The 25,332-nt window shown below is 40.7% G+C and overlaps 1 protein-coding gene across 9 annotated transcripts in view; it reads right to left on the bottom strand.

Annotated features, from left to right (window-relative positions):
- The window catches only part of BLK (BLK proto-oncogene, Src family tyrosine kinase), an 86,606-nt gene that overhangs the window by 22,024 nt on the left and 39,250 nt on the right, over positions 1-25,332 (bottom strand). The window contains exon 1 of one of the 9 annotated variants that reach the window (XM_008541529.2): positions 1,192-1,357. The exons of 6 other annotated variants lie outside the window; for them this stretch is intronic. The gene's annotated coding sequence lies outside the window, so the exon portion shown is untranslated. Of the gene's footprint in view, positions 1-1,191; positions 1,358-25,332 lie in introns of those variants that run through there. 2 more of the 9 variants (XM_008541533.2, XM_008541532.2) reach the window with 2 other exon arrangements.

The following is a 25,332-nucleotide window of genomic DNA, read 5'->3' as shown; positions in this document are numbered from 1 at the left end:
CTGTAAGGACTGGGATCTTCATTTTATTCATTGTTGAATCCAAATTGCTAAAACAGTGTCTGGCACGGAGTAAGTGCTTAATAAATATTTATTGAACAAATAAAATAGAAATATGACCAATCTTTTAGAAAGCAATCTTTCAAGTTCTATTAAAATTTAAAAATACACATACCTTTTGATTTACAATCCCACTTCTGGGACTCTCACGGAGTAATAAAACATCATTATATAGGAATTTGAGAGAGATAAAAATGTTTATTGCAGCAATAGTTGTAGCAACAAAAAACAAAACAAAATGAAAGTTTGTAACTGCCCACCGATTGGGGAATTGTTGAGTAAAGCTGCACTTTAAAATTCTCTAAAATACGAAGCTATTACAAAGAATGCGTTAGATGTTTACCAGTGAGGCTAAGAGGAATTTCTACAACATGCCATTAGGTGAGAAAAGCAAGAAGCAAAGAAGAGCATGAGGCCATCCTATATTTGGAAACACCAAAGAATGAGAAAGGAAACCCCCACGTAGGCACATGCATGTGAATTTCCATGGAGAGAGGTTGGGGAGGGTGGAGACCAAGTTGTTTACTTTGTTATTGGTGGGGGAAGAGAGACAGAAAAGAGAGGTGGAAGGTGAAAAATAAACAAAAGCAAATTAAAAATATTGTGTGTGGGTGGTGTTCATGCAAAGCAGTACCCCCAAAAGAAATTCCCTAAAATGTTAATATCGTTTCTCTCAGGTCATAGGACTTCATGTGACTTTTACCTTCTTCCTTATAATTTTATATATTCCTCGAATTCTTTCACAGTAAGCATATATTATTGGTACGAGCAGAAAACCAGAAAGAGAATGTGAATGACTTGCCCGGCAGCAGAGAGGGCATACGGCCTGGCGCCAGGGCCTGCTCTCGTTCTAGAAACTGAGTGGTCAGCCAGAGCTGCCTGAGTCTCAGGCCTTTCCTGACCTCTCCCAGCCTCATGGCTCAATGAAGAGTCAGCAGGCAGCAGCTTCTAGAATTTTCCCACTTGACATCTGCTTCTGTGCCTGCCCAAATGACCAGCCCTATCTGGTTGGCCATATTGCATCAATTTTAAACTTCCTGGGCAAACAGTTACGTCAACTTAAACAACATAATTAAACATTTCAATAACTTGACAGAAAGTAAAGTTCCTAAAATTAAATCACCCACTACTTACACTTCTTTGTCCTCAGACTCCTTAGCAGTGTGCGTGTATACAGATGATTTTCCATGGGTTTTATAAAAACATAGGCTCTCTATGGGTCCCTCCACCCCAAGGGCTCTGACTGGAGAGTAGAGTTACTCAGGAGGCCATGTGACCACCAGAGCAGCGGCTGGTGCTCGGGGGGCTGCCACCTGCTGTGATATTTTTGCAGTTTCAGGCTGGGTGGAGCCAGGAAATGCAGAAGTCCGTGCAAAAGCACAGTGCAACAAGTGCGTGTCCTGGGCGGCTCCCGCGGCTCTGCTGCACCAAGACGACACTGGCCTCCTTTCCAGTGGGGAAGGGTGGATGGGAGAACGGTGTGAGTTTGAGTGTGAGTGAGTGAGTGTGTGTGTGTGTGTGTGTGTGTGAGAGAGAGAGAGAGAGAGCACGCAAGCACATGTACCCATATGCTTATGTGTCTATGTGTATGTGTGTGTATGTACATGTGTGAGAGAGAGAGAGAGCAAGCACATGCACCCATATGCTTATGTGTGTATGTGTATGTGTCTGTGTGTGTGTGTGTATGTGTGTATGTGTACTGGGCGGGGCTAGCAAGAGGAGGAGAAGGTGGGGGAGGGACTTCTGTTTGTTTATTGGGAATGGATTAGACCCCACACAGACTTTGACCAGAGCCGAGAGGTCAATGTTTGCCCTGGGGGAGATGGTCAAAGCCTGAAGCAGCCTCAGCCTGGGAGGGGATGTGGTGGAGGCAGCAACTAAAAATAGAGAAACTAGAAAGCCTCTATTTACACTGGTCCAGCATTGCACAGGTTGAAAAGCACTTGACATATGTGATTTATTTGGTATTCATGATAGCATCGACAGGTTGGTTACAATTATCCTCACTTTACAGTTGACCACAGAGCAGTGAGGTGGCTTGCTAAGGTCACACTGCAGGTGGCAGAGCCAGGAGCTGGAGGGTGTTTTCTGCCCCAATCCTGCCCTGACCTAAGTGCCCAAAGCAGGTGCATGGGTGGTCCTGCCTGGGGCTCCATCCGTCTTGGCCCACAGTTCGGGTGCAGGTTCAGATACCCTGTCTTCCTTTGTAGGGGCTGGGGCCACCTCCCTCCACAGCCTGCCCATCCAGAGAAACCTCCAGGGGAGCCGCTGGAACAGAGGTCTGGGGGCTGGGTGTCACTCTGGAATTTCAGGCAGAGACTCAGACAGCCTGGCCCCTCCTTCCTGGTCCAACGGGGTGAGTGAGAGGTTCAAGGAACCCTGATTCGACAAGCTACCTATTGGCTGTGTGAACTTGAACTTGGGCAAAGCACTTAATCTTTCTGAGTCTCAGTTTCCTTATTTATAAAATGGGGAGGTATGAAACCATTCCTGGTTTCCTGCGTAAACGTTTCCTGAAAAAGCATGCTGCAAGATGAATGCTGAAAAAATGCTCAAACAACTTTCCTCTTTTGAGGAGGGGGCAGTTCTGTTTCTGCAGAATTAAACTGCGTTATGAAAAATTCAATTCCGTCTTGCCTATTTGGCAAATCTTCACAATCTCTTTTCAGTCTTTCACAGATGCCTTTTAATTATGCGCTTATCCAGGATTATGGGCATAACTCCAATGACTGTTTGACTATTCGTGTAAAATTTGGGAAAAATGCACAGAAATATTAGAACAATTGTGCAAACACTACTACCCAGATGAAATGGTTGTCCTGCCAAGATGGAGCTGCGAGCAGGCGGAGGGCAGCCCCCGTGATGGTCGGGAATGTTCCTTCACCAGCTGACGTGCTCAAGTCCAAATTCAACATATAGAAAATGTTTTGGGATATTGACACATAATGAGCAAATATGTAGGTTTTATAGAGATCAAGGACCAACAGACTGTACATAATCTACATGGTTGTCATGAGAACCAAACAAAATGAGGGTGAGAAAGAAATGAGAGCATGCAGAGTGCTAAATAAATATTAGCTAGAGGATGACTAGGGGAGCTTGGTTGACACCTTCCCTCTCTAGAGCTTGACGATGCTCAAGGTGGCCCTGGGATCCGGTGGGATTTCCTACCTTTCCTTTGAGGCTGAGGGCCTGGTGTTGGGAGCAATGGTGTTTGGTGGTGGTGGGTGGGGAGGCAAAGGCCAATGTGGATGGCGGGCTGCTGTGTGGCTCGAGAAGCGTCGATGGCTCTGAGTCCCTCCACCTCCTCTGGCTGCTCCAGAAGCCCAAACATGTCATTTCAGAGGCAGGGGATGATTTGGTTGAAAAACACGTCAGGTATGAAGTCAACCCTGGAATGCGTATGGCTTCTTGACAGAAAAATCAGTTCGACTCTGGTTTACGGTTTGTAATAGCAGGCATCATCATGTGTTAAGTATTTCCCATGTGCTGGACACTGAGCCAGACCCCTACGGACACTGTCCTGTTTGAGAGAGTCCACATAGCACCATAGAAAAGGATGCTGAAGTCTGAATCCTAGTTTCACTATTTTCTCCCTGTGTGTCCTCGGGTAAGTTGCTTATTAACATTTCTGTCTCTTAGACTCGGGATAATAACGCTTTCTAACTCCAAATGTTGTAAGGATTAAATTAATTATTACATGCTATTAGCACATCTTAGAACAGTGCATGGCCCTTGGTAAGTGCTTAATAAATATTTTACTATTATTCCATATATGCAAATAATAATAATTCCTTTAGTAACAGTCTGAGGTAGGCAGAATTACCTTCTCTCTACAGAGGGGAACAGACTTGAGACACGAAGCAATCCCCCAAGTCAAGCAGCTAGTAAGCTGTGGGGCTGGCCTGACATGCAGTTCTCACTGCTTCCTAATCTGTGATCCAGAAACCTCGCCATGTTATCAGCTGAAACCTTTCCTTTCTGACTTGATCTGCCAGACATGGGCGGGCAGCAAGGAGGTGGAACAGGTGAGCTTATCAGCAAAGCCGGGGTTCATCCTGGGTGTTGGCGGCCATGATGAGATGCCAGCTTCTCATTGGTGAGTTCCCTCTTCCCTCACGAACGTCTGCCAACATCCAGGCATTCCAAATCCTGCCCCTACGAATCCACTAATGCTGTGACCAATTCCTGGATGAGAAAAGTATAGCCATGGGCCTATGACTCTGAATTAAAGAAGAGGCCAAAGAACTTGAATAGAAACCCATTTTTAGAGTACCGACTTCAGGATAACTCACTTGAATGAGGCCACATCACATTTGCCCCCATATTGATGTCTCCGCTTGTGAACGTGAAATAGTCACAGTGTTGGCTGTGCTCTTTCAGTCACTGTCAACCATGGACTGTGTCAGGCATAGCAAAGACAGAGATGAAACAAGGAAGGGGTCTGCCCTCATGGTACGACGAAGAGGTGAGACGTATACCCAAATCATGACAGTTCAAGGTAGGCAGGACTACATATGAAAGAGAGGTTTTGTGAGCTCAGCAAGAATAAATCACTTCCACCTGGGAGAAAACACTAGCTGGATCTTAAACAATGGTTCACACATAATTTTTTAGATTAAAACTATTTTTAATGAAAATTTTCAAAATATAAAAAGATGAAGAGTGTAATGAACACCTAAAAATTCATCACTCAGATTCAGCAATTTCCTTTAAAAATTATTTTCTTGATTGAAGTATTTTAAGACAAATCGTTTTATAAATAAAGGATTGAAATTGAAATGGAATGAGACAAATGTCTTAAAACACACTATGCCACCTCCACATCTTTTGTGTGCATCTCTAAAATATGGCGACATTTTCTCACAGAACCCCAATGTCATTGTCACACCTAAGAAAATTAGCAATAATTCCACGGTGTTATCTAACATCCAACCCATAATCAAATTTCCCCAGTTGTCTCAAAAATGGCTTCTTACTGTTGGTTTGTCCTATTCAGGATTCAAACAAGCTTTAGACATTACATAGGATTGTTATGTCTCTTAAATCCCTTTTACTGGTGGTGCCCCTGCCCCCGACTTTGGTTTGTTTTATGCCATCGATTTGTGAAAATCAGGTTGGTGATGCTATAGAATGCTCTGCATTCTGCAGTTTGCTTCTTTGTGATGGCTCATAACTTGTGCCTCCATCTCCCTGGTTCTCGCACATGGAGTTAACTCTATAGACTCCGTTAGATTCAGGTTCACCTTTTCCCAGTAGGGAGGCCTTATTGGAGTGACACGTGCTGCTTGTCACATAATATCAGGAGGCTCACGCTGTCTGGCTGCATCACTCTAGTGATGCTAAGATAGATCTAGGTTCAGGTGATGCTGGTCTGATCACTCCGTTGGAAACCTCCTCATCAACATGGTTTCATTAGGGGTTACTAAATACTGATGCTCTCCTTCCATCATTGCTCCCACATTTGTTAGTTGGGAGTTGAGAGAGAGTAAAGGATGAGAATGAGAGAACAAAACAAAAAGTGCCGTGTGTGATTCCCCCAGGGTTGAAAAGTGTTTGGATATAGAGGAATAGCGCTTTCCCTAAGACATAGAGACAGGAACCTTGTTCAGAAAACTGAGTTTTTCCACTGGCTGGATTGTAGAGCGTATGATAAAATTATGCAAGAAACCGCAGTTTGTGCCTTTTGTGATACTTTTAAATACCAGTAGAATATCCGCCCAGGACTAGCATAGGACCTGATAAAGAGTTGTAATTCCTGGCTAAGTGCGTGAGGGCCGCTGTGTACCTGTGGCCACCCCCCACCAAGGGCTGAGCAGCGGTGACGACTTGTGACTTGTGTGTGCCTTTGGTCAGAGTGGCTGCCAGCTTAGGCACAGTGAGGAGGAGACACACATGTTGCTTTTTCAGTTTTGTAAAGTGAAAATATATCCGCAGTGGAAAGTCACTCCCGCAATGGTAAAGTGGACGGAAAAGATTTTCAGGGGGTAAAAAGTTTGAGGGAGTGGAGCAAAACTTGAGAAAGGAAGACAGCATTCCGGTGAAGCTGTGTTCAGTGAAAAACAGACACTTGTTTACTGAGTCACCTACATTTGATTCTGCTGACACGGAGAAGCTTGAAAGTTGTGAGGCAATTATGCAGAAAAGTGGCACCGTGTTGATATTTAAATTCTTGCGATAATTACTAGCCTGGGAATAAAATTACTTTATTGGGAGACATCATATAAATATATATGTATGGTTTTAAAACCCCACAACAGTGATAATTAAAACATGCTACTGAAATGTATTTTGTATTGATGGGTCTATGGACCTTAATCTGCTTTTCAGTTTCTAACAGCTCTCAAATCTCAGTTTGCATAATAACCAGCCGAGATCTGCAGATCCCTGAGGCCCAGCCCCAGCAGTTCTGAGGTCCGGGGTGGACCCCAAGATCTGCATTTGTAACAAGTGCCCTCGATGATGCTGGTGCAGACGGGTTCACCAACCCCACTTCACGAAGTCCGTTTCTTTTATTTGGCTGCGCTTCTGAAGTATAACTTGTAAAAAGGATTAAAAGACAGTCCTGCAGACATTGGGTGTTTCTTCATGTGAGTCCCTCATAAATAATGCTTGAGTTTCCCTGCTAGGGATTCTCTTGTCTTTAAATGAAATGAATTTTTTCTGTCCTCCATTTACACACTCCTTACATATTAACATATTTCTGCATGGTTTTGTTTTCTTTCCTTCATTATTTATTTTTAAATTTATTTTCGAAGAAGATTAGTCCTGAGCTGACATCTGTGCCCATCTTCCTCTACTTTATATGTGTGACATCTGCCACAGCATGGCTTGATAAGCGGTGCATAGGTCTGCGCCCAGGATCCAAACTGGCGAACCCCGGGCCACCGAAGCGGAGTGCGTGAACTGAACGGCTCAGCCACCAGGCCAGCCCTCCTGCATACTTTTTTGACACAGGGGAAATAACTTCCCTTTCTACAATAACAACGAGTACCTCTCTGATACTTGTCAATTCACAAAACATTTTCACACACTGCAGCTAGGGAGCCTCAAAATGACCCTGTGAACTAGACAGCGTGGTCATCAGCATCCTCATCCTCGGAGAGAACACTGAGGACAGAGAGGTGAAGAAACTGAAGTGAGGAACGGGGATTTCAGTCACATCTTCGACCTCAAAGCCTTGTTCTCTCACACTCAGGCTCACAGCTGTCTTCCCAGATAACACATCTGTTCACGACTTGAATTTCTTTAAAAAGAAATCCAGTCCTTTTGAGCCACCTCTCCAATGTTTATTAAGCACAACTCAGAGACAGAATTTGTAAACAAGGGGAGGCCGGTGCAGAGAAGCACCTCTGCCAGGCTTGAGGGGCCTGGGGACCATTTGGATGGAAAAAGCTGGCTCTACTTTATGCTTTCAAACACGAAGCTGTAAAAGGTTAAAGACAGGAAAAAAAAAAGGTCTTAGGCCCCTGACGTCATTCAGTTAACTGTGATTCTTGAGTGGATCTAGAGACAAGGATGTCCAGCTAGGGACACAGAGATTTAAGATTACCTTATAAAACCCTTTGTTGTAGGATTTGCCTCCTATCACGTGAAAACATAAACACTAATGATTGCTAGCTCAGCGCCTAGTACTCCTTCCTACTTGAGACCAGATGCTACGCTATGTGCTTTTCTAGCCCTGACAGCAGACATATTCCTTCCCGTTTTACAGATGAAGAAACTGAGGCTCAGTCAGGTTCAAGGACTTGCTCAAGACCATACCTGAGTCACAGACTGATATTTAAAAACCAATTCTATCTGGCTTCAAAGTCTGGCTCATTCCACTCTGTTCCAAAGTACGTGGGGTGATGAAAATAAAACCCTGGGGATGACATCTGTGAAGAATGTGAAACTGATCAGAAAATTATGTCTAAGTGATAAATAAGTAAAAATGGATTATAGCAGGATTTTAGAATAGGATGAAGGTCTTGGAGATTTTCAGGTGATTCAGTTATTTATAATTACTGCTGGAATTCTCATTCTGGACCAGTTTTTTTATCCCAGGTTCAGGCAAGCTCATCTAAGTGAGCCACCTTACCGAGTGGTGCGAAACAATAGACTAACCTCACATGGAGGAAGCCCCGTGCTGTGTGCTTTAGGGCTCTGCCTTCAACCTCTCTTAGTCAATATTTTATCAACAATTTGTACGTGAACATAAAAAATCTTGCTGGTTAGAATTTCAGAAGATTTAAAATGAGGGGAAACTAGTAGAGTCAGGATTAAAGAAAAAAAACTCCCTCAACTAACAAGTTCAATTAAAATAAGAGCAGAAAAGCTTGCAATTGAGGCTCAAAAAACCACAGTGAGGCCCCATAGCAGAGAGGTCGGACTCAACAGCGGCGTGTGAGAGTGCATCCATTACATGCATAGGTGCGATGGAGACAGTGCCTCTTGCCTTTGGGAGATCACAGAAATGGGCTGAATCTTGGCTGTGCTGTTTAATAGCTGTTCGACAAAGATAATGTGATTTATTCACTCCAACCTCTGTTTCCTCATCTGCATAACGGAAATAGAATGCTTACCCTGCATAATTGTTATAAGAAATAAAGATAGTGTATATAACAGGCCGGCATATAGTTTACGTTTTTTAAAAGTAGTAATTTTGTCTGGAAAAGACTTAGAAGCGCCAGTGCAGCCACTGTCTGTACAAATCTGGGCACAGCTACCATCACGAGCACCGTGGACAATCATGGCAGCGAACAAGACTATTGGTGGCAGGCACTACAAGTAGCATTATGCACTCTGTTTTGCTTTTTTAGAAAGCCAATCTTGTTACCTTCTGACCTCTTTCTCACACCTTCAGAAGAGCCCACACGTCTTACACAAGATGCACAGTCTGGGAGCCAGCCCGGTGGCGCCGCAGTTAAGTTCGCATGTTCCACCTCAGCAGCCCAGGGTTCGCCAGTTCAGATCCTGGGTACAGACCTATGCACCGCTTGTCAAGCCATGTTGTGGCATGCATCCCACATATAAGGTGGAGGAGGATGGAAATGGATGTTGGCTCAGGGCCAGTCTTCTGCAGTGAAAGGAGGAGGATTGGCAGCAGATGTTAGCTCAGGGCTAATCTTCCTCAAAAAAGAAAAAAAAAAAGAGCACAGTCTGTCCTTCCACTCAGGGAAGGGGCCTGTGGGGAAACAGTCTGCACAACTGCAGAGGAAATCTACAGCAGCTATCAATACAGAACAGTGTAGTCCTCTAGCTATGAATACAAACCGTCCAGCACGTGTCATAAGAAGCAGAAGAAAATGAGCAATATGAAAAACAGGATGAAAGATAAACAAACAGAATAATTCAGGAGGAAGCAGAGATAGAGCGCATAAAATAACTTTTAATAAAACCTCTAATTAGTGTCCTCAGAGAAATACTACGGGATATTATATAAATGTAAAAGGAACGGCTTGATGCGAAAAAAGAATAATCAGAAAAAAGGGAGTTCTTGTATGGGGAAGGAGGGTGAAAGGGGCGATGAGCACACGTGCACAGCGATGGATGGTGTTAGTCTTTGGTGGTGAACAGGACATATTCTACACAGAAATCGAAACATAATGATGTACACTTGAAATTTACATAATGTTATAAACTACCGTTACCTCAATAAAAATAAATAAATAAGTAGAACAAAAGGAATTCTTGTAAATTAAAAGTGTGATTGAAAAATGATAAGGTGGATGTGGCTGAAGTTCAAGCTCATGATCTGGAATATAAAGTCGAGAAATACCCTAGGAAATAGTATAAAAAGACTGAAATATAATATCAGGAGCAGGCAAGGATGTTTGCTGTTACCTCTCCTAATCAATGTACTGGAAGTCTTAGCTAATGCAAAAAAGACAAGAAAAGGAAACAAAACGTATACAGAATGGGAAGGAAGAAATAAAACCATCTTTGTTCACAGATGACATGATTGTCTACATAGAAAATCCCAGAGAATCAACAGAAAATCCTCCTGTAACTAATAAGTGGTTATAGCAGGGTTGCAGGATAAAAGGTTAATATACAGAACTCAATTGCTTTCTTATATACCAACAATAAACAATTGGAATTTAAAACACAGTATGATTGGCATTAGTACCAAACAAATGAAATACTAAGGTACAAATTGCACAAAATATGTACACGATCTATATGAGGAAATCTGCAAAACTTTGATGAAAGAAATTTTAAAAACCCTAAATTGAGAGATATTTCATGTATGTTGATAGGAAGACTCAACATTATTAAGATGTCAGTTCTTCCCAACTTGATCTACAGATTCAAAGCAATCTAAATCAAAATTCCAGCGGCTATTTTGTGGACATTGAGAAACCAGTCCTAAAATTTATTTAGAGAGGCAAAAGACCCAGGACAGCCAATGAAAAATTAAAGAAGTACAAAGTCAGAAGACTGACACTACTTGGCTGTATGACTTACTCTAAAGCTACAGTGATCAAGACTTTGTGGTATTAGTGCAAGAAGAGACAAAGAGATCCATGCAACAGAACAGAGAGCCCAGAAATAGATCCCCACAAATACAGTTAACCAATCTTTGACAAAGGAGCGAAGGCAGTTCAGTGAAGAAAGTATTGTCTCTTCAACAAACAGTGCTGGAACAGCTGGACATCTACATGCCAAAAAAAAAAAAAAAAAAGAATCTATACACAGACCTTACACTTTTCACAAAAATTTACTAAAAGTGGATCTTAGACCTAACTGTAAAACTCAAAACTATAAAACTCCTGGAAGATAATATAGGAGAAAATCTAGTTGATCTTGAGTTTGGTGATGACTTTTTTTCTGGTTCAAATTAATGTTTTTATTTCCATCTTTAATGCTAACAGAGGAGTCCAAAACAGACTGATGGATATGGATATAATTTAAATGAAACAAAAAAAATGGAACTATGTACACCAAAGAAGGAAAAGGGATTCTTTCATATCAACTTTTTCCTTTTTTGCAGTTTCTGAATAAGTAGAAAATGAACACACATTTTCCCCAACTTAATTTAGGGTGAAATAATACAACTTTTTTGATCAACTACTTAAGTTGTCTTTAAGCATAAAACTTAAGAGACTTTGAAATGGGAGTCACCATGTATTTTAGTCAACTGAACGAATGGTCTCCCTGGCTCTTGAAGTCTGAATATCATCACAATGTTCTTTTTTAAAGATTGGCCCTGAGCTAACATCTGTTGCCAATCTTCTTCTTCTTCTTTTTTTTTACTTCTTCTCCCCAAAGACCCCTAGTACATAGTTGTATATTCTAGTTGTAGGTCCTTCTGGTTCTTCTATGTGGGATGCTGCCTCAGCATGACCTGATGAGCAGTGCTATGTCCGTGCACAGGATACGAACTGGCAAAACCCCCAGCTGCCAAAGTGGAGCACGCAAACTTGACCACTAGGCCATGGGGCCAGCCTCTGTAAAGATCTCTTTAAGTCTTTCCGTAAAGCTCAGAAGGAACTTAATGGCAACGATGTCCATTTAGAGGGTGGACGTTCTACATATCACACTAATGAAATGAGATGCTTCTGTCCTCCTTGACACCAAGCAGAAAACTATTACTTTTATCCAAACTAACAGGAAGTGAGCCAAACAGTTTAAAAAGTCACAATGAAGAATACAATTACTCCCTTTTCACAAATAAGAGGGAACTCCTTCAGTCCCATTTAAAGTGAATTCTGTGCCGAGTCCCCGCTCCTTCAGAAGGATAAACTGAAGGTCGGTTATTGCCAGGAAAGCCAGAGGTGGCCCCTTTTCTTGAAGATGATTCACAGGAAAAATCTGTTGGTTTGACCTGAAGCCCTCTGAAGAGGCACCAGATTTTTAGATACAATACCAATAGCACAATCCATGAAAGAAAAAATTGATAAGTTGGGTTTCATTAAAATGAACAGTTTCTGCTCTGTGAAAGACACTGTTCAGAGAATGAAATGACAAGCCACATTCTGGAAGAAAATATTTGCAAAACATACTTGATAAAGAACTAGTATTCAAAGTACCCAAAGAACTCTGAAAACTCAACAATAAGAAAACAATCCAATTTAAAAATGGGCAAAATATCTGAACAGACACCTCACCAAAAAAGATATGCAGATGATAAAAAAGCTTATGAAAGGATGTTCAACATCATATGCTGTTAGGGGATTGCAAGTTAAAACAACAATGAGATACCACTACACACCTAATGTATGCCTAATGAATGGCTAAAATCCAGAACACTCGCAACACTAAATGCTGGTGAGGATGTGGAGCAAGAGGAACTCTCATTCATTGCTGGCGGGAATGCAGGTGGTACAGCCACTTTGGAAGACAGATTGGCAGTTTCTTAGAAAGCTAAAGACACTCTTACCATATGATCCAGCAAGTAAACTCTTTGGTATTTACTCAAGGGAATTAAAAACGTTTGTCCACAGAAAAACCTGCACATGCATGTTTATAACAGATTTATTCATAATTGCCCAAACTTGAAAGCAACCAAGATGTCCGTCAGTAGGTAAATGGATAAACAAACATCCAGACAATGGAATATTCAGCACTAAAAAGAAATGAGCTCTCAAGCCATGAAACGACATGGAGGAATCTTAAATGTATATTACCAAGTGAAAGAACTCAATCTGAAGGGCTACATACTGTATGATTCCAACTGTAAGATTCTTGAAAAGGCAAAACTATGGAGATAGTAAAAAGATCAGTGGTGGCCAGAGGTTCAGGAGCAGAAGGGAGGGATGAATAGGTGGAGTACAGAGCATTTTTAGGGCAGTGAAACTGTTATGTATGATATTATAATGATGCATACACATTATACATTTGTCAAAACCCATAGAAGCACGACACCAAGAGTGGACCCTAATGAAAACTATAGACTTTAGATAATAATAGCGTATCAATGTTGGGTCATCAAGTGTAACAAATGTATCACACTAAGGCAGGATGCTAATAATAAGGGAAAATGGGGAGAGTGAACTGTCTGTACTTTTTTTTTTGAGGAAGATTAGCCCTGAGCTAACATCCGCTGCCAACTCTCCTCTTTTTGCTGAGGAAGATTGGCTCTGAGCTAACATCTGTGCCCATCTTCCTCTATTTTATGTGTAGGACACCTGCTACAGCATGGCTTGATACATGGTGCGTAGGTCCCTGCCCGGGATCTGAACCGGTGAACCCTGGGCTGCTGAAGCAGAGCACACTAACCCAACCACTATGCTACCGGGCTGGCCCCAAGTCTCTGTACTTTCCATTCATCTTTCTGTAAACCTAAGTCTGCTCTTAAAAAAAAATCCAGTAATTAAAAAAGCTAATATATGATCACTTCATATAAGAGGAATTAAGAGATAATCATTAGGAAAATAGCACTAAGAGTTAACAGTCCATACAATGAGCATACCAGAAAAAGAAAATAAGGACCATAGAAAAAAAACCCCAATATTTTAAATAATATAAAAATTTTCCAAGAATTAAAAAAGTAAGTCTTAAAACCGAAAGTCTCTAATACCAGAACGGATTTTTAAAAAATATAAACATATTTAATAAAATTTCAGAGTTCCAAGAATACATAAGAAATCCTAAAATTTCCTATAGAAAAAAAAGTTTTCCAACAAGGGAATGTTCATTAAATGATCATTAGATTTGATGCTAGAGATGAAGCCATGTTTTAAAAGTTCCTAGTGGGTAGTATTTCAAACATAGAATTCCATAGCTAGTAAAATGATCAATCCAGTTTCAGGGGAAGGACGGTTTTGAATACACAAGAATTCAGAAAATTCACCAAGAATATGTTGCCTACCTTTTAAAAGATTTCAACCTCCATTTTTGAGTATTCAACTCTACGGGAAATGCCCTACTCACCAAAACAACCAGAAAATTGGACAGAAAACCATTTCCAGATATTGGACAACTGGCAGTACAGGACTATGATCCCTGGGAAAAGGCAAATGCATGAGATGAGCCTGTGTCACGGAAATGGCAACTGAAGTCATCATGAGATAGCCCTCCACAGACACTAGAAAAGGCTAAAATTAAAAGACTGATGATACCAAATGTTGACAAGGCTATGGAGAAACTGCAACTCTCATATAATGTAATGTTGATGGTGAGCTGAAATGGAACAGAAACTTTGGGAAACAATTTGGGAGCTTCTCATCCTATGACCCAGAGATTTCATTTCTAGTTATTTATCAAAGAGAAATAAGAACATATGGCCACAAAAAGACACATATGTACACATATGTACACATATATTCTTAGCAGCTTTACTCATCTTAGCTCCCAACTGGAAACAACCAAAACAGCCATTGACTGATGAATGGATAAAAGAATTGTGGTTGTAACAGACTACTGATATGTACAACAACATGGGTGAATCTCCAGAGCATTGTGCTAAGAGAAAGGAGCTACACGCAAAGAATACATATTGTACAATTCCATAGATATGAAATTCTGGATAAGGCAAAACCATAGTAACAGAAAGCAGGTCAGTGGTTCCCAGCAACTGGCGGATAAGGTGAGGGGATTGAATATAAAGGGCTTAAGGAAACCTTTGGGAGTGATGGAAATATTCTACATTTTGATGGTGGTGGAGGTTCATAGTGGAAATCAGTATAATTAGCCCAGAGATGTATCTAAAACAAAGGTATTTATCAAGATTGTAAAGGTAACAAAAAGGAGACTTAAAAACAAAAACTATTACCATTGCTTGCTTCTAGAAGAGGGGCTCAGGGGGTGGCAGGGGAGAGAAACTTTTATTTTTCAGTTTAGACCCTTTGGGGCTGCCCACATTTAAAAAAAAATATTCATAGATAACTTTTTTTGGGGGGGGGCAGGTGAGGAAATTGTCCCTGAGCTACCATCTGTTGCCAAACTCTCACTGTGCTTGGGGAAGATTGTCACTGACCTAACATCTGTGCCAATCCTGCTCTATTTTGTGTGTGGGACACTGCCACAGCATGGCTTGATGAGTGGTGTGTAGGTCTATGCCCAGGATCCAAACCCAAGAATCCAGGCTGCTGATGCAGAGCATGGGAACTTAGACTCTATGCCACTGGGCCAGCCTCTACAGATAATTTTTTAAATTAATTTTTGATTGAAGTAACATTGGTTTATAACATTATCTCAATTTCAGGTGTACATTATTATATTGTGATTTCTGTGTAGACTACATGGTGTTCACCACCCAAAGTCTAGTTTCCATCCATCACTGTTCACGTATGCCCCTTTACCTCTTTCGTCCTTCTGCCTCCCCCTTCCCTTCTGGTAACCACCAATGGATTCTCTGTGTCTATGTGTTTCTTCATTGTTGTTGTTTTTATCGTTTACACATGAGTGAAATCCCATGGTATTTGTCTTTCTCTGTCTGACTTATTTCACTTAGCATAATACCCTCAAGGTCCATCCACGTTGTTGCAAATGGCAAGATTTCATGTTTGCTTATGGTTGAGTAGTATTCTATTGTATACGTATATCAGATCTTCTTAACTTATATAACAATAAAATCTAACTCAGTAAATGAATGGGTGGATAAACAAATTAGTAAAAGAATAAAAGAGATCTGAACCGACAAAGAAAAAAGTCTGGAATATATTACCATGAAGTAGAAAGAGTAAATTGCAGAAAGCTTGTATAATATGATCCTTGTTGCGTAAAAGAAAAAAAAGGGGGGGCCGGCCCCGTGGCCCAGTGGTTAAGTTCACACGCTCTGCTTCGGCGGCCCAGGGTTCGGATCCTGGGCGCGGACATGGCACCGCTCATTAGGCCATGTTGAGGCGGCATCCCACATGCCATAACTAGAAGGATTCACAGCTAAAATATACAACTATGTACTGGGGGGAATTTGGAGAGAAAAAAGCAGGAAAAAAGAAGATTGGCAACAGTTGTTAGCTCAGGTGCCAATCTTTTAAAAAAAGAAAAGAAAAGAAAAGAAAGGAGTGTATAAATATATTTGCAAATCAAAAGAAAACGTCTGGAAGCCCTTAGTATAAATGAAGCTGCTTCCAGGGCCACTTCTGGAGAATGAAATTTGCAAGCGAATGGACTAGAGGACTTAAGATTTTTACTTTACACACTTCTGTGCAATTTGGATTATACACAAGGCAATACACTTAAATACGTAATACCCTTAAATACCATTTTCAAACATGAAGTTAAAAAAAAGAAAATTTTTTAAGGTAATTGTAGGTAATTACCTAAAAAAATATGGGAACGTGTGCCCCTGAGCAACATTAGAAAGGATGAATGGGGTGACAGAGTTCTCTCCTTTGTGTGTTCAGGCCGTGCTTGGAGGCCTCGGCCTCCTCTCAAGAAACACATTAAATATACTTTCCTCTTTACACAAGTAATTTGCTTTTGTTACAGGAAATTCAGAAAGTAGAGAGGGAGATAAAAATTACCTACAACCATCACCCAGAGATAACCACTGTTGACACTCTGGTATGTAATTTTCCATTGCCAGTTTTTAAAAAGCACAACTGGGATCCTTATCTACATCCTGTCTTGTGACCTGCTTTTAAAAGAGAGTGGCATGGCCCTCCTGTCCTGTCATTACCTGTTTGCCTGCAGCATCACACGGAAGGCCGCAGGGCATTTTATCGCAAGGTCGTACCACACTTATTTACCCATTCCTTTTGTTACACACCGAGCTTTTTAGTATCAGAAATAATGCTGCAAAGATGTCCTTTGCTCATGTACTTTACCCTTGTCCCCGTGGCCCATCAATCCAGAAGTGGAATTGCTGGGCCCAGGAGTATAACATGGGTAAGTCTTCCGATGCATTTTGCCAAATTGTTCTTGAGGCATTTCACACAGCATGAGGACAGGAGTACGTGAGGACATGTTTCCCCTCACTGTCTCTAATAAAGGGCATTATTCTTTGTATACTTACTAAGTTAACTTATTTAAAAAGTTCTCTCTTACTTTTTAACCTAATTTTTTGTTAAGCAAGAAATACACGCATGTTGAAAATCAGAAAATTTAGATATACGCAAAGAAAACAATAAAAATCGTTTGGAATCTCACCACACATGGAGAAACACTATGAACACTTCGGTGATGAATTTCCAGAGTTTTATATCTGCATATACACTTTAAAAAATGGGGCCAAAGTATTATACAGTGTCCTAATGTGGTTATTCCAGAAAACAGTACAGTATAAACCATATATAAGTAAATACAATTTTGGAACCAGTATTATTAACTGCATGCTATTGTACAGACTTAACATTAATTTATTTAACCACCATTGGACAAACATGTTATTTTCAAGAACTTGTAATAAACTTCCTTGTAAAATATGTATTTTAGTTGTTGGTCCAATATTTTTAAAGCTATATTTTTATAAGTGGAATTACTAAGTCAAGGATCTTGATCTCTGATGCTAAATTGATTTCTACGAAGGTCACACTGATTTACATTCTCACAGTGATGAAGAAGCGCATTTCCCTGCTCCTCATCAATGACTTTTATCAAGTTTTAAAAAAATCTTTGTCAATCTGCTAAATGAAAAGTGATAAACAGCATAGTTTTAATTTCATTTTCTATTAATATTTATTGTGTATTTATCAACCACTTGTGTTTCTCAAGTGATGAATTGATGGTGCATGTCGTCTACTCATTTTCAGTTTGAGGTGTTTATCATTTTCTTAATGATACATAGGACCTCTTTATATGACAGATATATTTAATTTATACATTAATTTGTCATATATGTCATAAATATTTTTCTCCATTTATCTTTTGCTTACTAATTTTGTTTATGGTATTTATCGTGCACAAAAGGTTATCATCTCTATCTAGCCAATTTATTAATCTTTCTTACCCATCTTTGCCTTGTGTTCACACTTAGAAATATCTTCCTCACCCCAAGATTATAGAAATATACAACTAGTTTAAAACTTTTTTCACTGTTAATTATGAATATATGTATAAAAAGCACAGAAATTAATGTAACAGCACTCATATCAAACAGATATTACTATTTTGTCACACAGTTCTCTTTCTCTTCCTTCCTCTCTCCCTTTTTATGTCACAGAAAAAACTAAATCTTGATCAGTGTTTTTTCCTCTTTTTGTTTCCCAAAGTGATCATTATTTTGAAGTTAGTGGGCGTTATTACCATGTATGATTTTGTACATTTATGACACATGTATAAGCAGCCACAAGAAATATGTACTTTTGCTTTGTATATTTTGCAAAAACGTCTTTATAATGCAAGTAATCTTTTTGCAATTTGCACGTTGTTTTTACCAGAAATTGTGTTTTCGAGATTTGTTCATTTTGCTACATAAATCTCTAGTTCTTCTGTTTTTTTGTTTTATCCTATTCCATTAAGTTATTCAACCTCATTTTGTTTATCCGTCTATTCATTTTTTTACTTAGGAGCAACTGTCTCCCCTTTTTCACAGTGACAAACTGCACCGTGATGAGCACCAATCCTTGTGCCCATATGTGAGAATATCTCTGAACCATGCAGCTTTACTTTAGTTTGTGGACCTACAGGGCAGTGGTGCGAGCTCCTTCAGCTCTGTTACCAATTCCCAAAATGGTCCAAAGTTACCAATTTATACTCCCACCGCAATACCTAAGAGTTCTCATTTTCCCCATATCCTCGCCAGATCTGGTGTTATCAGACATTACTTTTCACTAATTGGATGAGAGATAAATGGAATCTTTTTGTTTTAATTTATTTTTCCTTGATCACTTTTGAGATGTTTATTGGTTGTATGGGTTTTTCCCTCTGTGTATGGCCTATTCATATCCTTTGACCATTTAGAAAAATGTAGTTTTTTTAAAAAAGTACTCATTTCTAATACCAACTAAAAATAAAATTGCCTAGCAATATATCCTACAAAAATGTGTGAACTTGTATGAAGATATGAACTTTACTGAAAGACATAAAAGAAGTAGCTACACAAAAGGAGAAGCACACTGATCATGATTAGGACTCACGTCTTAAAGATGCATATTTTCCTCGCATCATTCAAAAACCAAATGTGCTTTCAATCAATATTCCAAGGGGTATTTTTGAGGAATTTTATAAGCTGGTTCTAAATTTTTACAGATGAGCAAAGGCCTAAGGACAGAAAAGATATCCCTGAAGAAAAAAATAAATAGAGGGGAGACCCCTACGAGATCCCGACATTTATTAAAAGCTGTAGCAATTATGAGTGGAGTCAGCAAAGGAATGCACAGATAGAACAGGGAATGGGATAGGGGGTACCGAAACAGACCCTCACACATGGAAAATGGAACATTCTAGGAGAGACCCTGAAGATCACCAGGGAAATGATGCTATTCAACACATGATGCTGGGACAACTGGTTTTCCACATGGAAAAAACACGAAACTGTACCCTTACCTCACAATCACTCTCAATTATCCAATCCAAATGGATTAAAGACTTAAAGGTCAAAGGCGAAATTTAAAACCTATTGAAAAAAGTGTAAAATACCTCTAGAATAAAGAGAAATATTTATTGAATTGACAAATCAAATATTATATAATAAAATTTTTCTAAAAACTCATCTTTCTCACTGATTTGAGATGCCTCGCTTATGACGTACTGAATTCCCACATATTCATGGGCCTATTTCTCAATTCTCTAATTGTTCCCGGATAGAACCACATATATTAATTACTCCAGTTTAATAACACAGTTTAATGTCTTCTTTTCAAGACTTTCGTTCTTATTCTCTCTCACTCATTTTTCTAACATAATTTAAGAATAATTTTGACGAGTTAAAAATAACTACTTTAATTTTTATTGGTATTGCACTTAGATCCATTTATTGCTTTTGGAAAATTGGTTTGCTAATGTTATTATTGGAAAAAGAAAGCTATTGTGTGTTGTATATTTGAGTTATTTTATTAGTTCTAATAGTTTTTCAGTTACTTGTCTTAGATTTCCCAGGAAGACAAATATATCATCTGTTATGTCTTTTCCTTAAATATGTAGAAGTTTTACGAATTCTTCTTGTTACATTATACTGGCTAAAATTTCTAAAACTAAGTCAAATAATATCAGTGTTAGCAGGCATGTCTGGCTTATTTTGAACTGGCTCTTGGTTTTGATAGATATCTGGAAAGTCTCCTTTTTCCTAGGTTACAAGAAGCTTTCATAAAAATGTTGTATTCTGTTGAATGTCTTTTAAACTACCTATCAGGACAGTCAACAATTACATTTCTACTTTGAGTTTCTGATGTGACAAATTGCACTAATATTTTTCTTAATTTGAATTCTTTTATGATGGAATAAACCCTACTTAGTTACAATATATTAACTACCATGTTTGACTCAAACTGCTTTTTTTTAAAAAAAAATTTTGCTTCTACATCAATAAGCCAAATTTATCTATAGTTTTGTGTGTGACAACTTATTTTTAATAAAACTCACAACTTTGTGTGAAAATAATATGTGCTCATATGGAAAAAAAATTAAATATAGGAGGTTATAAAGAAGAAGACTGCCCATGATCCCAACATCCAGCGGCAACCTCTGTTAATATTTTGGTGTATTTCTTCTTAGTCTTTTTTGGGGGCAGAATATGAACATTTAAAAAAGTTTTACAAAGCTGAAATCAGTCTGGAGCCTCGTTTAAAAGGGTCTTTGGAGTGAATTTAAATCCTGACTTTATGATTTATAAACTACACCACATTCGTCAACTTCCTTGACCTCTTGAAGTCTCATTTTTCCCAGTCAGTAAAATAGTAATAATTGCCTCGAGGGGTTGTTGAGAGAATTAGGAAGTGTACGCAGAGCCCTTGGCATGGTCCCCGGCACAGATAGCCTCTAAATACACATTAGCTGTTGTTACTCCATGTGTTCTCTTTAGTATTCCTCTCGTCACTTAATACTACATCATAGGCCTTTTCCATGTCATTCAGACTTATAATAAACATAATTCAAAAATTTTCCCCTACCATATGCATACACACACATACACTCGTAGCTTTATCTAATACTTGTGTATAAATTGCTACCTGCATTTCAGACTTTTTCCTCCTTTGTTTAGGCTCTCAGAAGGAAAACTGCTTAGGGCCAATATCATGGAACTGTTTCAGAATTCCTGATCCAAACTGTCAACTTGCTTCCAGAGAGGCTGTGACAGTGTGGGCTCTCGGCAGCTGCATGTGAGAACGAGTCCCAGCTGACGCAGTGTGGTCCTCTAGCACCCTGGACAGTCCAGAACAGTCTCATTCCTCCCTGTGAGGAGCTCATTCTCCCCTCATATGTGCCTTTGAGCACAGACCCTGGGCCAGGCTGTGGGTGGGTGCTGGGCATGCAGCGGGGAACGGGACAGATCGGGTTCCCCCTCTGCAGCTCGCCTGCCAGTGAAGGGGAAGCCGGAGGAGAGCAAATAAGCAAAGCAAATGGCCAAGGGTTTCCAGAAGGGGTGAGTGCTGTGAAGAAAGCAGAGGACAGTGTGAGAGAATTGCTGCAGAGGCACTGGGGTATTCGGATGACCTGGAAAGACCTCTCCCAGGCAGTGAGACTTTGAAGCTGGAGTCTGAATGACAAGGAGGCAGCTCTGCAGGTCTGGAAGGGCAGGGGGAACAGCAGGAGGGAAGGCCCCAAGGAGGGCATGCACTTGGCACATTCTAGGAGCAGGAGGGTCAGTGTGCTTGGAGCAGAGCGAGCAGGGAGGCGGGAGGAGCTGAGATCGAAGGAGGAGGGCAGGTGAAGGAGCTGGGCTTTTTTTCAAAACACAATGTTAAATTATGGGTTGGTTTTAGCAGGCTTCACTTACCTTCTAAAAAGATTACTGTAGCTGTTGTGTGGAGAGGATTGCGGGTGCGAGCCCGGAAGCAGGGTCACTAGGTAGAAGACCACTGCAGGAAGGATGGGGAGAGGTCGTGGGCCGAGGGGGTTCTGGGTGGAAATGGGGGAAGTGAGAGGAAATGGAGAGATGCCAACAACAAGCTGACGATGACCTTCAAACATGGGAGGGGCTGTCTGTGGAGGCGAAAGAGACACTCCTCAATCTCCCCGAAGAATTAGAATCTTCGGCCTGCACCCCTGACGCCCTGCTGTGGGGTGTCTGCATTCAGAACTAGAAAGTAGTAGTATTCCGTGTTACTGCCATGGGCTCCTTTGGGCAATGAGAACGCAGGGGCTGGAGCATGTCCCTGTTCCATGGGCATTCTTGGCGGCTCTGAGCAGAGCTCAGGTTACCACCTAGACACTGCTGTTCCTCTGCGCCTCCATGAACCTGCAGTGGAATTGTGAGCCCACCAAATGTTAGGGCTGGGGGCCACGTGGAGGTTATCCACCCAAGGCCCTCGAGACAGAGCAAAGAGGTGAAGTGACTTGCCTGAGACTGCACCACTCGAGAGGGAAGGAAGGAAGGAAAGAAGGAAGGAAGGAACAAGGATGGATGTGGTCCAGATTTCTCAGACTTGAAGATTTCATAAATATAATATAAACCCTTCGTAACCTCAGGAAGCTAAGAGGCTCATTGGAAGCCTTTTGAGGGCTTGAACAGGGTCTGGACATCTCAGGCCTGCTCTGCAGAAGTGACAGGGAAAAGCACTCCATGCTGCAGGGCCTTCGGGAGTGCACACTAGCTCTCCTCCGTGGGGAGGAGAAGTGGCTACGAACTGCCCTACAAGCCTGACCAACGGGAGACATTTTTTCTCTCTGACAGTTTTGGAGGGGAATCTATTGAAAGTGAAAGTATGGGGTGCGTGTCTAACAAAGCAGCTACCATTAGCACCTGGTCTGTAACTTCCCTACAGTGCTGCACACATAAGATGCCGTGAGCGCCTCACAGTGGCTCCCAGATGGGAAGAGGGGAGCTCAGCTAAGAAGAGGCAGAGCTATAACTTAAATGCATTCGTCGTGATTTAAAGTCCCGACTCTTCCTGTGATCCTGGCAAAAGCGCTAACAATTGTTCTGGGCCAGGAGGTGAAGTGAAAAAGGCAATGGACTAAAATGAGGGGGTGGGATCTTCATCCTGACACATTGTTTGACAACCCTGGAGCTCAGTACCCTCCCCTCCAAAACCTCTCAGAGCTGTTGCAAGGACCAAATTTGATGACACATCCAATTACCGCAATAGAAATGAGGATGGACACCATGTTAGAAGGGGCACCATCCATCCGTTCATCCAAAAATATTTGTGCACTTTTCCTAGAGGCACTAGAATTACCTCCACGGACAAAACAGAGGCCTATCCTCATGGGGCTTACCTTCCAGCCGGGTAAGACCTACTACACAAGTTAGTAAATGAATAGTGTCAGGTGGCGAGCAGGACAGTGAAGTGCCTGGGATGGGGGCATAGGGGCTGTGTTATTTTCAAAGGTCAGGGAAGGAACAATTCTCTGGTTTCTCTTCCCCTCTCAGTTCCCTCTCTGCCTTCATCACAGTCCATGAATCACCAGTCTTCATTTCTGCAGCTTTCAGCTCTATTCCCCTGCTTTTGTCATCTCCACCTCCCAGCCTATTGACACTCTCTCTGAGATTCAGGGTCCCGGTTCCTGAGCCAACCACACCGTGTCATCAGCAGCCGCAGCCAGGCCCAGGGTGTGGACGTGCCCTGGGACGCAGGCAGCTCTGATGACCTTCAACACCAGTGGCCAATCCAGGTGGTGGGCATGGAGGTGAGGCACTGGGTAAATTGTGATAAAGAATGAGAAAATAATTCTATCAAGGGCAAAAAATTTTGAGAGAATCTCGCTTCACCCTTTATCAATTAATTAATAATTAAATTAATTAATGAATGATTAATAATCTTTAAGAAAAGCAATTATGCTATGCTGCCCATAAAACCTTGAAAGCAAATAATCTGGACTCAACTATAAGAAGCAAGGGCAAAAAAAGCCAAAAATGCTTTTATTAAGCAAGTTCCTGAATGATTTTATGTTAAATAAGATAAAACATATAAAGTACTTAGAACAGTGCCCTAATATGTAGTAAATATTCAATACATGTCAGTTTTTATTATTATAGCATGGCACAATAATATATTATAGTAGTGACCCCAAAACAGCAAGAGACGATTATACTTATTTACTTAGAAGTCTGTGTGATTTGGGGCAAGATTTTTAAATTTCTCTGAGTCTCAATTGCCTTGTCTATAAAATGGGGTTAGGAATATATTTCCTGCTTGCCCAAAGGGTCAAAGGATGTCATTTAAGTAATTTGTAAACTATAAAGTGCCATATAACGAAGAACAAAATTATAAACCCAGAAGTGCAGAACCATTCGTCTTCCAGACCATCTACATCCCTGTCAGATAACTGATATGTCGTCAGCTGATTTCAGAGCAGTGTTTAGAACGAGAATTTTTCCATGTTAATGATGATATTGATTAGACTATGTTAATAAATGATAATAAGTTCCAGAAAAGAGCTAAAGAAACACCCAACAGGATTTTCTCGGGTGCCATTCCCTGGGTCTGATTGACGAACTAGTCTTCATTCAAGACACAGTCCAGGTATCGTCAGCTCAGGGAGCCTTTTGGGGCGCCCTGGATCTATTGAATCACCCCTCCTCTGTGCCCACAGCACCAGTCACAGTGCGTTGGGCCGTTTGTTTAATGTCTGCCTTCTCAAGCAGACTCCTCGTGAGTGCCTCAACTGAAGCGGCTATTTTTTATTTCAATTTTTGTATCTTCAGGGCCCATCTCAGCATTGGGAACATATCAGCTATGTAGTAAATCTTCCTCTTCTTTTGAATCAATCAATCAATCAATCCGTCAGGGAAAACCCAAACATAAGAAAATGCCTAATTATCCACCTCCCCCCAATACCCCACTGCCGAAAAGAGTAAACAGTTTAATTTACCAGGACAATGGCAGAAAGACGTCATTTATACCAAAGCCAGAGTTATTTTATATACTGATTTTTGATCATCAGTCAACACTTTGGGGCCAAGAAGGCACATGGATCTAACGTTTAACGTTGTATTTCATCTAAGGTGCCCAAGATAAAATTACAGTTTACTCTCTTTTATTGCATGATTATTTCTCATATTTCAGGAATTCTTTCCCCTTGAAGGGCTACCAATTTTGAGTAATAATAAGTGGTTAACTTAGCAGAGATTCCCAGAGGAAGCAAGGAGACATGAAATCGAATTATGCCCCATCTTCTTCACCTCCAGCTATGCACTTGAGTTTAGAGAGATTCAGGATGGGATTACTAAGAGAGAAAGGAAAGCAAAAACATTTAGGAAGCCAAAGTCGCTTACTGGTGCCAAATAGTTTGTTGTTAACAAAAACATCCATTCAAAAGGACACAAAATTCTTCAGGAAATCATGGGCTGAAGTCTCCCACCCA

This window comes from Equus przewalskii, chromosome 2, assembly GCF_037783145.1.
Source record: "Equus przewalskii isolate Varuska chromosome 2, EquPr2, whole genome shotgun sequence".
In the NCBI taxonomy this organism is placed as follows: domain Eukaryota; kingdom Metazoa; phylum Chordata; class Mammalia; order Perissodactyla; family Equidae; genus Equus; species Equus przewalskii.
Note: the sequence above shows the minus strand (reverse complement) of the source record. Positions and strands in the feature narration are given on the sequence as shown.